The 14,810-nt window shown below is 43.7% G+C and overlaps 1 long non-coding RNA gene across 9 annotated transcripts; it reads left to right on the top strand.

Moving 5' to 3' along the window:
- The first annotated feature begins 291 nt into the window (after positions 1–291).
- LOC128153630 (uncharacterized) lies at positions 292–14,802 on the top strand. Of its 9 annotated transcripts, none has more exons than XR_008239034.1 (5): positions 292–375; positions 1,454–1,682; positions 3,598–3,682; positions 8,375–8,662; positions 10,031–14,802. It is a non-coding gene; the product is annotated as an uncharacterized LOC128153630 (long non-coding RNA). The 9 variants fall into 9 exon arrangements; XR_008239033.1 differs by lacking the exon at positions 292–375 and adding an exon at positions 1,120–1,293; XR_008239039.1 differs by lacking the exon at positions 292–375 and having other exon boundaries at positions 1,300–1,682; positions 10,031–11,834; positions 12,476–14,802.
- The last annotated feature ends 8 nt before the right edge of the window (positions 14,803–14,810 follow it).

The raw sequence follows: 14,810 nt of genomic DNA, 5'->3' as shown, positions 1-14,810 counted from the left end.
GCACCACGGCGAAAACATCACGTGACCCCGCGGAGGGCGGGGGCGCGCGCCGGGAGGGAGGCGGGGGGCGGGGCCCCGGCCGGGCGGCGGGCGGAGTTCCCCCGGCGCCCAGGCGTGCGGGGCGAGGGAGGACGGCGGGGAGCCGGCCGGGCGGCTCGCCGGAGCGGCAGGGGGAGAGCCAATAGAGAACGGCGGCCCTTCCCCGGCGGCCCAATCAGCGGGCGGGGCTGGCGGGGAAGGAGGGCTCCGCCGCGCGCTGGCCGGGGGAGGCGGGGCTCCGGCGGATGGGCAGCGCGGCGGGCCAATGGAAGGCGGCGGCAGCCCCGGGCTGGCGGCGATCGGGGGTGGGGGTGGTGTTTCCTGTGCTGGAGACGGGTGAGTGGGGAAAGAGGCGGGGCCGACGCTGACTGGCGGGGGGGGTAGGGGGGGCGGTGAGCGGCCGGGGCGTTAGCCAATCCGCGCCTCACACACACAGATAGGGGAGGCGGGGGCGGGGAGCGGTGTGTATTCGGCGGCGCGAGTAAAACGGAAGGCGGGGGCTTGGGGGAGATGATGGGCAGGCCCCGCGGCCAATCGGCGGCAGAGTCCCGTCCGATGAGCGCTACCGGCCGAAGTCGCCTTCGCCCAGCTCCTGTTCGGCGGAGCCCGCCCCTCCGCGCGCGCGGCCGGGGGCGGCCCCGATTGGCCGGCGGGGAGCTCGGCGGGGGACACGCCGGGCGCGCGGGAGGGAGGGGTGAGCGAGCGGGCGCGCGCCGCGGAGGAAGTGAACAACCCGTCAGCGCGCGAGCGACCGTTGGAGCCGAGTGCAAAAGCGGCCGTGCCTGGCGCGGGGCGGCGGGGCCCACGCGTGACACGCGTGTCTCCGCAGGGCTTCTGCCTCAGCTCCTTCGTCCTCACGTACCCTGGAAGCCTTCCCCCCCCCCCAACCCCCCCGGCAACTTGTGTTGCCTGTTCTGACAGGAGACGATGCAGTTTTATTAAACTGCAGTGCCCAGCGGTAGAGCGGTTTTGTTATTTTTGTCACGCTGCTGCGTCGTTGGGCGATTGTCGTGGTTTGGGGATCGCCCAGTGCCAGTCAGTCTGGGGTTTGGCATGAGTAGCAACCTGCTTTACTTCTGCAACTGCTCGATAACAGCATGTGATCTTCAGCCTGTGGTATCCAAGCAGGCCACTGACATAATCGCTGAATTTTAGATCAAAATACGATGAGTGAGGAGCAAAATCCTTCTGTTTTGCAACCCAATTGTGAATGGGCGTGCTTGTGTGCTGTAAAATTCTCTCTCATCCATCTAGGTTGGTTGTTGTGGTGTTAAAATACAGGGCTAGGCGTTATCAGAGGTGCGGGTGTTCCACCATTTAAGAGAGAGTATGGGAGGGTGTGGAAGCGTTTCTAGCCCTCTTCATACCTCTGTAATGCTTTCTTCCTCTCTTAATTAATTCTTTCCCCTGCCAGCTCACCAAGTGTCCTCAGAGAGGCATTTAATTGGCACAGAAGCACAGCAGCTCCGTGACCCTCCCCGCAAACACTCACGGCCAAGAACAGAAGCGGCTCCCCTACCTCCCTGCGTCTGCTGCGGTGCGGCGGTGGTGGAGACTCCGCGGTGGAGGTCGGGGTGTCGCCCACCGACGCAGGCCCTGGTGGTGCCGCCGCCTCATTTTTAATAAAAGTGCCCCTGCCAAAGGTAGATTTAATTTGAGTTAGGAGTTCGTGTATATCAGTCACGTAACTGTAAAAATAGTTATCTTTTCCGTAATACGACTGCAAATATCGTTTCCCGAGCCAGTAATTTTGACCATATGTCTCTTTACTAGCTCTCCCTTCTCTGTCACTCAAATATAATGTACTTGATTTGCTTTCAAGGTCGTTCTTTGTCTACCTCACCTATGATTCATTATTTAGATGACAACTCTCACCAATCCCTGACACCAACTTCCACCACCCACTTGTTAAATTTTTGGATAAATAGCTCTATGTTTTCTTTCATTCTGCCTCTTGGATGTGGGAAAAGATATTTTCTGGAGTCTCCAGTAACTCAATTTGGAAGCTGGCACACCAAATCTTGTACTTGCCATATTGATTGTTAATGCCTCATTATTTCTTTGTACTTCTCCATTCTCTGTCTGTTCACTGCCTGCTCATCATGCGTTTAAATGGCAATCTTTTTTTGTTTTGTGTTTTTACAGCATCTAACACAATATGTTCTTGTCCATGATTATAGCTCCTAAGTGTTATGGCAATACAGTGAATAAGTTGTAACTACAGAAGTGTAATTATTCCCCAAACAAGTATTATAAACACTAAGAAACTGAGATTAAATTTAGTTTTTAAAGAAATTCAAACATGTTAGTATGAAAATAACACAACTAAACACCCCAGTAACGTTGGTTCTGCCAAGCAATGCTATCATGCAATAGCTGTACAATTATATTGCATTACATTGTTGATAGCCCTGGTAGAATTAAGCTGGTTTTTGAAGATGTATTCCTTTTATTTTTCTTGCTTTTCTACCTGGTCCATCAGTTGGGTGGAGCTGAGATTGCTTGCACATTTCCATGTATTGTTTGGATTTCTTTCTATACTTTTACATGAAAATTTAACGTGGTTTTAAAGTTTTAAATACATGAAAGACTTAAAACTATAGAGCAAGGTGAACGGCATTCGTTACATGCTTATTCCAGCTGGTTGCTGACGGATACATGTGGGAGGAAGAAAGGAAACAATTTGAAAGAAAAGGGCTTGGGTTTTCTGTTTTGTTTATGGGTTTTTTTAGTCATCAACCTCTGGGCTTGCTTGACAGTAACTATGAATAAGCTGTCTCTGTATGTAAGAAGAAATGTATCAGTGTTTTCTGGTCTCTCTTAAGTCTTTTACTGTTACACTGCACTTGCCATGTTTTTGCTAGGGAGTTGAGAAAGCAAAGCATGCGTAATTCAGCCATGTAGAATTTTGGGGTGGTGGATGCACGTGATCAGACCCGCGGGTAGCTGCAAAGACCAGAGCTAATAGAAATGGATTTTTCTGATGGGCCCTCTCTGGCTTAAAAAGAGTGCTTAGCCTTCCTGAAAACCGAAATTTTTCATATTTTTCTATGTGACTATTTGAAAATACTTCCCCAAACTGCAAACTAATCTTTAATTTGCATATGCTTTCTCAACTTTCATTAGTAGGAAGAATAACTTACTCGTTTTATCTCTCTTCAAATAAATGTTGTTTAGAGTCTTTGATGCAGTTATTGAATCAAAGTTACCGATTTTCTGTAATAATGATTTTTTATTTTTGTAGCTCATATAAAATATGTAAGAATACCTGTTATTATGTGATATCCTTCCATTACCGAAATAATTGTCTAGATACAGGATAGGAGCTAATTTTACTATCTTTTATGTCACAGATTATTATAGCTTCCACAAACTTTTGTAGGTTTCTGTCTCACTGTTTCTCTGGCTACTGGTCTAGCCCGTAGCCATAGTTTACTCTGTAAAGTCAGTGCCCCACTGTTACATAGAGTCAGTTTTATACTCTTTAGTTTTACTTACAGAAACCAACATAGCCTAAGTATGAAATGCTGCCTTAACTGTGGTTATATTGTCTTCCAGCAACTGTAAAGGGAAATCAAGATCCCCTCTTTGTGTCTCTTGATCTTCACCAGACTTGAAGAACCTGTAGTTCTTAGAGCTGGAGGTATGTTTGCTTTATGTTTCATGTATTTGCTCTTTCTACCCTACCAAGTGTCTGCATGAGGCAGGCGCTGTAACAGACCAGAAATTTGAAATCATTTCTCTTATTGTAGTTTCCACAAGTGGCTATAATAATGTCTGTAATATGAAATAATTAAGTGATTGGTAGTCGTACTGTTGAGCCAAATGGAGGGCCATAGATGTCATCTGCTGCAGAAGTATTGAGGGACAAGTAACGGATTCCTGTAGGTGTCCGTGAAATTCCACAAAAAGCAATATTATTAATTCAGTTAAGATATAAGAGGTAAATGGTTTTGGACACAATATTGCATGACTTATTGCGCATTTCTTCTAGTTTCACCAGTCTATATTATGCCCATCCTCAGTTGCATCGACAGGAGTAATTCCCCAATAAAAGACAAAAAAGAAGTCAGTTTTGTTGAGTAGTAAAACACAGTCCTAGCTCAATCTTACACATGACATGTTCATAAAAATGAAAGGAACTCCAGATTACCTCTCTGTAGAAATAAAAATATCCCAGAAGTATTTAGCAACCAAAGGATGATGAGTGAAAGGTAAGCTTCATAGTTTTTAATTTTATGTGTTACGCTGTTTTACTAAGTATAGATTTGTATATGTTTCTAACATTTTATTAACTATTTTAACTTAGTTTGCAAAATAAATTAATGTAATTCTTCATAATGTATATTTATGGCCCAAACTCTTCCCCTAGAAGTCTCATTTTATCTTTACATCTCCAAAGTAGCCTGCTCTCATTAACTTCTTAGCAGTTCTGTTCTCAGTATGGACATACTGTGATTTTTACATGCAGCAAAGTTAGCTCACAAAATCAAATAGAATAGTGGCTTTAAATTAATCAATTATAGCTAGGTTATTCTGCAGACGAGGAAACTTCCCCATTCATTGTATGTTGGTGGAATGAGAAAATGAAATGATTGTGACGTTTCTTAGCCAAGATCTAGAGGAGAAAAATGCCTTCTGTTTAAGGCACAGATTGAGAATTCTAAGCTGTCGCTTGAGTTTGTGGCAGGTTTGCCCTACATCCGTCGGCAAATCTCTCAATCTATCTTGTTCTTCAATTCCTTAGTCATTAAATGGAAATAATAATTCCTCCCTTTCTCAGAAGAGTGTTTTTGGAGATAAAATCTGTTGATGACTGAGAACCTCAGGTATTATGGTATCAAGGGTTATATAGAAATCATTATAAAAGCCAACCTGAGGGCTTCCTTTATCCCTACAAAATGCACAGAATCCACTGTGTCAAGAGTCCCCTAAACATGCATTTTCCAGGTATGAGGTAGATGAACTCTTACTTCTCTCATCCAGGCCTGCCTTGCTGTGTTGAAATAAGATACCGGAACGTTCACAGCATTTATGATGATGCTCATATATGAAAATGTATAGATTTGAATTTAAGATTTTTAGGCACAAAGATTAAAGGCAGGCATATTAAAGAGTTGCCCAATTTAATTTAGAGGGAGCTGCGGGTGCTCAGCACCTCTCTGATAATGAAGATCTGGTTGTTTACTTGTTCCATTATACTCCTTTCACCATCTATCTAATCCTATCACATAATTGTCTACAGAAAATACGCAGACGCTTGGTTTCTTTACTGTTTTGTATAATTGGGGATAGTGTCACCATGCAGTGAAAAGAACCACAGAATGCTGTTTTTCAAAGGCATATGCTCAAATTTGCAAAACATTTTCTCACTGGGTCAGGAATGAATAGTAAGATTATTCTGCCTATTTGTTTTCCTATTTATGGATAGTGGCTATTTGGGTTATATAGTGATGATAGCTTTAGGATTGTTAAATACTATGCAACTACTTTAGTGAAAGAAACATAAAAGTGCCCGTTTGCGATACACAGTTTTTGGCTGTATGTCCAGGTCAGTAAGATATGGAAGCTACTAAAGCAACCAGACTTTTATAAACTAATTTCACAGATAGTCTTTGGAGAATAGCAGGGTGGAACAGAAATTAAAGATACCCATTTATATAACTGGAAATAAAAAGTGGTATAATCAGTGTCAGTTTTCAAGTATTAATGGTAATGAGCAGATGGGACTGTTTTCATAAAGGAAAAGCATTTTTTCCCCAAATTGAGTGCAAACGAACCTTTCCTATTACCTTTTTTGCTAGTACATCATATCTCCCAAAAACGTGTTATATATCGATTAGCCAGCATGTCTTTAATTCTTTGATTTAAAAAAATTATTAGTGGAAGTTAAAGAAAATACCCTCTAGACAGTTTATAAATGAGAAATTTCAGCTTTATGCTGGATAATAGAGCTTCTGCAATTATTATCTCCATCCTTGCTTGTAAAAATGCCTTAAGTTAAAAAAAAAACCAAAACAAACTATTTGCCTTTCAGTTTCATTTTTTGACTTGGGAAGTTGCAAGTAATTTTTGTCTTCGTTTCCTAATGGAGGTTTCTTCAGCAGTAGAGGTAGCAAATAGAAGTTTGCAAACCCCATTTGTGTGTTTGAGGTACTTGCTTGTTGTGGTGACAGCTTCAGTCTTAGAGCGTCAATACTTGAATACCAGTGGAGGCCAGATTGTTTTTAACCTGAATTTCTCCAGCAGTATCTGTCTCAGGGAATGAGTGTCCATGTGCTTGTCTTAACCACAGCCACACTTAATGAATTGACTATTACTTATGCAGTTTTATGTGGTGTTATTTTCATTTAGCTTCTTTATTTTATCGTCTAGTTGACAGAAATTGTCCTTTCTTTTTGGTATAACGGAGAAAGAATTCTATCTCATCTGTATAGCAAGATATATTGACTTCTTAATCTTGTCATGGCCAACAAAATAATTTTCTGAAAATAATTCCTGTGGAATCTCCTAATTGTGTCTGAATTATCATTCTTTGTTATGTAAGGGCATATATTTTAAATGTTTATGGACAACCGAATTAGAAAAAAAAAATTGGAATGCACAGTTGTTAATTGACTAGCTCTTTATTTAGATTTTTTGTACTTCCTGATACATGGAGTAGAGCCAGGTTTTGTTAGAATTGTGGTGGTGTATAATGGAGCAACAGATGATTACCTGAGCTTAAGAAAAATATTTATCGGAAGAGAAATGATCATCTAACTTAAGGGAAAATATTTTAAAGAAGGAATCCTGGCATATAGAATTCTTTTTCGCACAGAAGCTGGTACTCCCACATGTTGTTTTCTTTTTCAGCTGAGTCTGAGCTTTCTGTTGGAAAAGTTGGGCTGGTATTTTTGCTGTACGGTATCTTTGACTGACAGCTCAGAAATGTCTCCATTTGTCATATAGAAGCAGCATAATCCATTTCTGAGGATACCAGACCTTCTGTCAGTAAGAAATAATACCGTAACTTCACTATTACATTTTTTTTTTTTTTAAAGAAATGTGGCCAATTTCCATTGCAGAATAAGTGCCAGCTTAGGGTGATGTTTCAGTCTTCTTCAAACAATAAATATCTGTGGTAACTGCAGTGGTCAGTGCATGGAAAAGGCATCGTGAAAGTGCCTTTGCTCCTCGCTGTATGGAGCCATTTTTACACATTTGCAGGAAAGCATGATAGTGGCTTTGCACATGTTTCTCTTTCTTACACACTATTACTAAATACAGGTAGCCCATGCAAGGTAGTAAAGGGGTGTTTTATGTCTCTTCACTCTATGGAACAGGGAATGATACAGGTTATAGTAAATGACACTACTCCAAAAAACATCCCATTCTAAAGCACAAATGCCTACAAAGAAGCAAACTAATTGTGTGGAGGTCTGCAAGAAAGCATAGGGTGAAGCAAAGAACAGAGCTCCTCTCTGCTTGCATTGCAAAGGGGGTGTCTACGTCAGCGTTTTAAGTTTAAGAGCTCACTTTTGAAGAGGACTGAACGTCTTGGAGCATGCAAACTGAATTCCTTTTTGATGAATCTAAACCAGAAGATGCATTCCAGGAGTACAATCATTAGTGTTTTAGTTTGGATTAGAAGTTAACTTTTAAAATTAATTTTTCATTTGTTCCTACTCACCTACTTTGATTTGCAATGTGTAGCAGTCTTGGAGTGCACAAACTGAATTCCTTTCAAATGAAATTAGATCAAAAGCTGTGGTACAGCAGCATGATGATGGATTATCTGTTCATTGAACCAGCTGAGAACTGCTGTCAGGTAAACTACAAAATGCATGTAGAGTGGACATCAAGTTTTCCACACCGACTCTTTGTCCTCCAGATCTGCTCTACTGTTCTGTATTTCTTGCTAATGCAGACATAGCTGTAATGCACTCCAGCTGCTAATGAACAGTCAATCTACGGGACCAAATCAAAGTTAGTATAAAGTAAAACCCTGGAAATCCATGTAGTATGAACTTCATGTCCTCAGCACTGTCTTTTCATGTTGTACTGCACTGCTCGATGCAGAAGATAGCTAGCGGTAGAACATTTCAGGCTAGCAGGTAGCCTCAGAGGGATAAATAAGGAGTAAACAAGACAAATCAAATTTTTGCTGTGGATAAGCTGAACCTTTGCTCTGTAATGCCTCTTTTCAGAGTAACGTAAACATTCAGTTTGTCAAATGGATTATCTTTAGTGATCCATGAACTATCATGTGGGTTGGGAATCTCAAGAAACAGTTTTGTCAAAGTTGTTTTTATGAGGTCATCTAAAAATGTAGACGCTTTTGTTAATATTTCAGGATACTACTGAATTTCAAGGATTATGGCTGTGAAACAACTATGCAGACACCAAGGTCAGTGAAGGGCAGAGGAAAAAGAGGAAGAGTTTGATCAAGAAGCCAGTCCTTTGGCAAAGAAATGGGAGGAAGGAGCGAGAGAAATCGGACATGAAGCAGAAACTACCCGGTCCCTGACCTCATCAGAACTTCGAGACATGCGGAAAGATGACAGCTGCCAGCCAGGTGAGCGGATTGCTGCCTGGCTGCTCTGAAGCTGGGATAACAGGGCCAACAGTCAGCAGTTGGAAGGTAAGGAAGCCCAACAGCGGGGATCCCTTGCTAGAAACCAGGGAATTGAGAGAGGAATTGGAAAAGAGGCAGCGATTTGCAGTCTCTGGAGATGGCGCCTCTGAAGTGTGAAGCCAAGATACATGTTTAAGGAAGATCTTGTGAACTACCCAGGAAAGCGGACAACTGTGGACGAAGGCATCCACTACCTGAGAGAATTAGTGGTACTCGAAGTCATCTACAGTGATCTAGACGATGATGAGGTCTTCAGAGATCCAGAGGAAGTCCTGTGCACACAGGCCACGTGGAGGAAGGCGATTCAAAATGCTCGTATTCTCCACCAAGTTCTATCCATGGCACAGGGAGAAAAGACCTTCCGTAACCATTAGGAAAAGTCAAACTAAAGTGTTCATCATAATCTAGGCATGTGACTGCATTGGGTTTGTGTGGCAAGGTTTTGGTAGCGGGTGGGGCTACAGAGGTGGTGTCTGTGAAAAGCTGCCAGAAGCTTCCCCCATGTCCAACAGAGCCAATGCCAGCCGGCTCCAAGATGGACCCACCACTGGCCAAGGCCGAGCCCGTCAGCAACAGTGGTAGCACCCCTGGGATAACATACTTAAGAAGGGGAAAAAAGCTACACAACAGCAGCTGGGAGAGAGGAGTGAGAACATGTGAGAGAAACAACTCTGCAGACACCAAGGTCAGTGAAGAAGGAGGGGAGGAGGTGTTCTAGGCGCTGGAGCAGAGATTCTCCTGCAGCCCGTGGTGAAGACCATGGTGAGGCAGGGTGTCCCCCTGGAGCCCATAGAGGTTCACTGTGGAGCTGATACCTACCTGCAGCCCATGGAGGATGCCACACGGGAGCAGGTGGATGCCCCTGCAGACGGCCGTGACTCCATGGGAAAGCCCACGCTGGAGCAGTCTGTTCCTGAAGGACTGCACCCCATGGAAGGGACACATGCCGGAGCAGTTCATGAAGAACTGCAGCCCATGGGAAGGGCCCACGGAGAAGTTTGTGGAGGACTGTCTCCTGTGGGAGGGACCCCACGCTGGAGCAGGGAAAGAGAGTGAGGAGGAAGGAGCGGCAGAGACAGCATGTGATGAACTTACTGCAACCCCCATTCCCCGTCCCCCTGTGCTGCTCTGGGGGGAGGAGGTAGAGAAATCGGGAGTGAAGTTGAGCCTGGGAAGAAGGGAAGGGTGGGGGGAAGGTGCTTTTAAGATTTGGATTTTATTTCTCATTATCCTACTCCAATTTGATTGGTAATAAATTAAACTAATTTCCCCAAGTCGAGTCTGTTTAGCCCATGATGGTAATTGGTGAGTGATCTCTCCCTGTCCTTATCTCGACCCACGAGCCTTTTGTTGTATTTTCTCTCCCCTGTCCAGCTGAGGAGCGGGAGTGATGGAGCGGCTTTGGTGGGCACCTGGCCTCCAGTCAGGGTCAACCCACCACGTTATGGAAGAAATACTTGAAGAATAGAAGTGATCTTCACAATCTATCCATTTCTTGATGTAGAGGGCAACGCCTACTTCATCACCTGTCCCTTCTGAACAGCCTGTAGCCATCTATAGCCGCAGTCCTGTCATGGGATTTGTACCACCAAGTTTCAGGAATGGCAACCAGGTCATAGCTTTCTAGGACAGTGGCTTCCAACTCTTCCTGTTTGTTGCCCATGCAGTGTGCATTAGTGTAGAGACACTTCAGCTGGGCTGTGGGCCATGTCACCTTTTTACAGGAACACACCCTTAATTCCTTTGAGGTATTTCACCTGTGTTCCCCCATTTGCTCTGATTACCTCATGAGCCCCTGGCTCATCTCCATAAGACTTCAAGTGTGCTGCAGTGTACCCAGCAATTCTCAGAGGAACAGGCTGAGGGCCCTTGCTAGCACTTCATCCCTCTAACCTTGGCGTGTCATCCCTTGGTTTGTCATGGGTGAGCCTGATACTATCCCCCTCCTCCTTCAAGTTCAGTTTAAAGCTCTGTCAATGAGCCCCACTAGCTCATGAGCAAAGACCCTCTTCCCCCTTTGAGAAGGATGAATCCTATCCAATGCCAGCAGGCCTGGTGCCATGTAAACCATTCCATTATTGAAAAACAGTAATAGGTAATAGTCCGAGGGCTGTAGGCGGCTAGGAAGTTTCCTAGTGATGTCCTTAACCCAGGCCCCAGGGAGGCAGCAGACTTACCTAAGAGGAGGGTCTGTCCGGCATATTGGAGTGTCTGTTCCCCTCAGAAGGGAGTCACCTACAACTATAACCCGTCTTTTCTTCCTCGTGGAGGTGGTCGTCATACGGGGGGTAGACCTTTCTGTCCTTGGCAACACCTCTGGTGCAGATGGACCATCATCCACATCATCCATTGACTGGCCTTCCACATCCAGAGCCTCATACCTGTTGTACCGAGGCACCTGGGAAGGCGAGGTGGGCAAGGAGGCGGTTCGCCTGCCACCCCAAGCATGGACTTGCCTCTATTGACTCCTTTCCTTTAAGCTACTGCCTTCTGCCTGGCGGGGGGAGGACAGAGGATCCCTTTGATGTTGGTTTTTTTTTCTGGTGGTTGTTCCTGTTTCTGTCTTGGGGAGGGCAGAGCATGGTTCCACCAGCCTGTCTCTTTCTCAGATTCCCTGATGCTCCTTAACCTTTGTACTTCCTCCCGTAGCTCTGCCACCAGGCTGAGCAGATCGTCCAGTTGGTGACACCTCACACAGCTGTTCTCGCTACTGGTGACACCTCACGCAGCTGTTCTCGCTAATGCCATCCGTTACCAGTGAAAGGCTCTGGCACGCCCTGCAGCCTGAGGCCTGGACGGGCTGCACGCTTTTGTGGGAGCTCTGTCCGGGTTGCCACATCCATGCTGGCGAGCGAGGAGGACGTGGCTTTCAGCCGGGTGGAATACCACAGCTAAGCTCCTCCAGGGAGGGCCATGACCACCGGCTGAACTCACCTCTGGGGCCGGTGGGGGTGACGATGCCCTTCCCGCGCAAACTGCGGCGCCACGCGCGGGCGGGGGGGGGGGGGTGGCCGCGGTTGCTCTGGCAACGCCCGGGTCTCGCGAGAGCTGCCGGCGCTTGGCGGGTCTCGCCGCTGCCCCGGCGCTTCCCGGCCTGAGGGAACCCCCCCGCCGGGACCTGCCGCTCCGCTGCGGGCCGTTCTGTGGTGCTGCCATCTAGGATTTCTGTAAACTTTAGGTAATTAAGGTCTCGACTTTCCATATGTATGATGGATATGTCTTCTCTAGATAGGAGATACGTAATTATCTTAAATGGGTAGCAGGACAATACAGACATTTTAGAAAACACAGATACTAAATAGGCTGTTCTGCTGTTGAAAGTCATTAGCAGTGGTGGTTGCTTTTTTTGTTAACGTAAAATACATTAGTCTTGTTTAACTATTGCAAAGTGAAGTAATGCTGAGTAGAAAATAACGTGTGCTGGTGCCCCTCACAAAGTTAGTGCTTTTGAACTCCCTGACACATTTCAAAACGTAGGGTAAGATGGAATCTTTGCTTGTAGTTCCAAGTACGGGACAAAACGTAGCCTTACCAGTTCAGAAGGAGCTCAGAAAGAAATTATGACTCAGAGACGGTCCTCTGAATCATACTTCCCCTGAGCTGTAGCATTGCACAAGTGGGGAGTGCGCGATCAGCCCTTTGCCAGAGGAAGCAAATTCCCTCTCCCATGTCCAGTCAGCTCCCTTTGCTGATACAGAAGGCAGCAAAATGACGATTATGTTTACTTCTGACCCAATTTCCCCCAACTTCTCCACTTACTCATGGAAGGAAATGATGTCTCTTCGAGGTTTGCTCATTAATACAGTGCCCTTAATACAGTTTTCAGGAAGGATGGCATGATGGCACAGCAGAATGCAAGAACGCCTTACAACTTCCACGCGGAACTTTATGGCCATCAGATGCCTGGTGTATTAAGTATGTTTTACTGCTCATTTTTAGGTAGGTGGGACACTGTACTCGCTTGTTGGGTCTGAAACCAATGCTTGTTCCTTGGGCACTCACTTTTCATCCTATAGGAAGCAAATCTGTCGCAGTGAGCGAATATATCAGCAACACCTACATGGCTTGCAAAGTACTGTTTGAGTTTGATTCCAGGCAGATTTGGCAAGACTAATGATCACCAAGTAAAACACAATTAAACAAATCTGAGTTCTTGGTAATTTTTTTCATAAAACAAACCGTACTCACGTGCAAACCAACAAAAATAAGTATTTCCTGTGTGTTAAATTTAAGAATTTAAGAATAGTGTAAGCAAATTATCAGCTGATCAGCTAATTAAGCTCTGCAATGACTTATAACAGATTCAGCCAGCAGATTTTACAGATGAACAGTGATTTATCTGTAAATAATTGAGATTAAAGTATTCATTTGTTAGTATTAGATCGGCTAGCAATGCAAAGGTCCATTGTTCTTAATGGCTAAAGAGGTTAATGATTCTGGTAACCTACTAGGAATCAAGCATTTAGAATTCTAATTTGGTAGGAACAGTAATTCTATGCGAAGCCTGACATTGAATAGGGGTTTTTTTTTTCCTGGTTGATGAAGGAGGAAAATCTAAAGTAGATAGGATAGCATATGTTGAAATTGGTCATTTCAATGATAGACATCTATACATTTATAGTGAAATTTTAAGAAAATTTTACCTGAACCATGCACTTAAGGGACAAATTACGCACCTATCAATATAGGAGGAAATGCATGAGGAAATATCAATTTGTTCAGTTTAGCCTGTAGGACTGCTTGGGTAAATGGCTGCTCACCAACACAAATATAGATTGTGCAATCTAATTTTAAGTATGCAACTTGAAATTCCATTCTGTATGATCCTTACACCTACGTTTGTTCTTCAGAAAGAGCATTCACAGATTCACAAGTAGTTTTCACAACAACTAAAAATTTTTACAAAAGAAAATAGGTTATAATAAAGCCAGGGAAAAAATTATGTTGCAATAAATTGAAACAACAGGAGATTGTCACTGAGTATTTGCTCTGTCTCCTGATACTCGATTCTCTGGGCTGTTCCGTTATTCTTGTTAGTCTTTTATGCTTGTCAAGCTTTATTTTCCATCACTTTACAAAAACTGAAGAATAGACTGAGAAATAAATGATCATAATTATAAAAAATATGATGTGCCTGTGTTTTTTAGGAACATAACAGTCATTCTGACAGATACGCCCTTATAGTGTAGAAGGTAAAACTGGTAAACCTGATCTAGACTGTCTCTATGACTGGCATACTATGTGGCCAGTGAACAAGTGTTAGTCTGCTTCCATGGTATTATTCACAGTTTTATGGAGTTCTGAGGAGAGGCGTTATCTATAGTGCCTTTTTAGGTAACAGTGACATCATTTGTATGATTTGGTTTATATTGTACTTATTTTTAATATATCAGTGTAGATTAACTCAACACTTCTTGGTACTGATGCATCTCGGAGAATAGGGTAATTTTCCCCTGTATCCATGGCTTGATGTGAGTGAGAGTAGGGGAGAGGAAAGAGTCTGCGTAAATATGTTGTATCAGTGCAAAATCAATCACTTAATGCCTTTCAGGGCTTCCCTTACTACTGTGCTTTCGGTAGTAGAATTTTCTGTTACTTAGTACTGTTGGCAGTTCAGTGTTATTTCTGTGTATTTGTACAATATGCAGCATAATGACCTTTACCACAATATGAAGAATAAATAATAATAGAGGGGCAGTGAATCTCTAAATTATATTTCATACTAGATTAGAACAGGCTTACCTCTCTTTTTTAATAAAGGCATTTGATATATTTTGAAATAAAGTATTTCTTCATTTTTTTGAATAAAAACATCTCCAAAATTTATATCCTAAAACTCCTGAAGATGAAATGTACAAGGTATGCATTTGTATCACTGCATTTCATAGCAATGTATTTCTCATCTCCAGGCAGTTTATAAAGGAGTAATGCTCAGAAGATTTCAAAATCTTGCCTAACATTCTGCTGTTGCTTCTTAAATCAGATTCTGAAGTGTTCGTGTTCCAAATCTCAATTACTTTTGAATCTTGCAAAGTGAACCTGGCACTGGATGCTAATCCCTTCAACATAAAAGCATAGTATGATGTAATAAAACTGTATTTCATACAGTCTTACAAATAAATTATGTCCCAAATAAGTTTATAGAATTCATTAC

The sequence above is a fragment of the Harpia harpyja genome, chromosome 18 (assembly GCF_026419915.1).
Source record: "Harpia harpyja isolate bHarHar1 chromosome 18, bHarHar1 primary haplotype, whole genome shotgun sequence".
Lineage (NCBI taxonomy): Eukaryota > Metazoa > Chordata > Aves > Accipitriformes > Accipitridae > Harpia > Harpia harpyja.
This window is presented reverse-complemented; position numbering and strand designations above follow the sequence as displayed.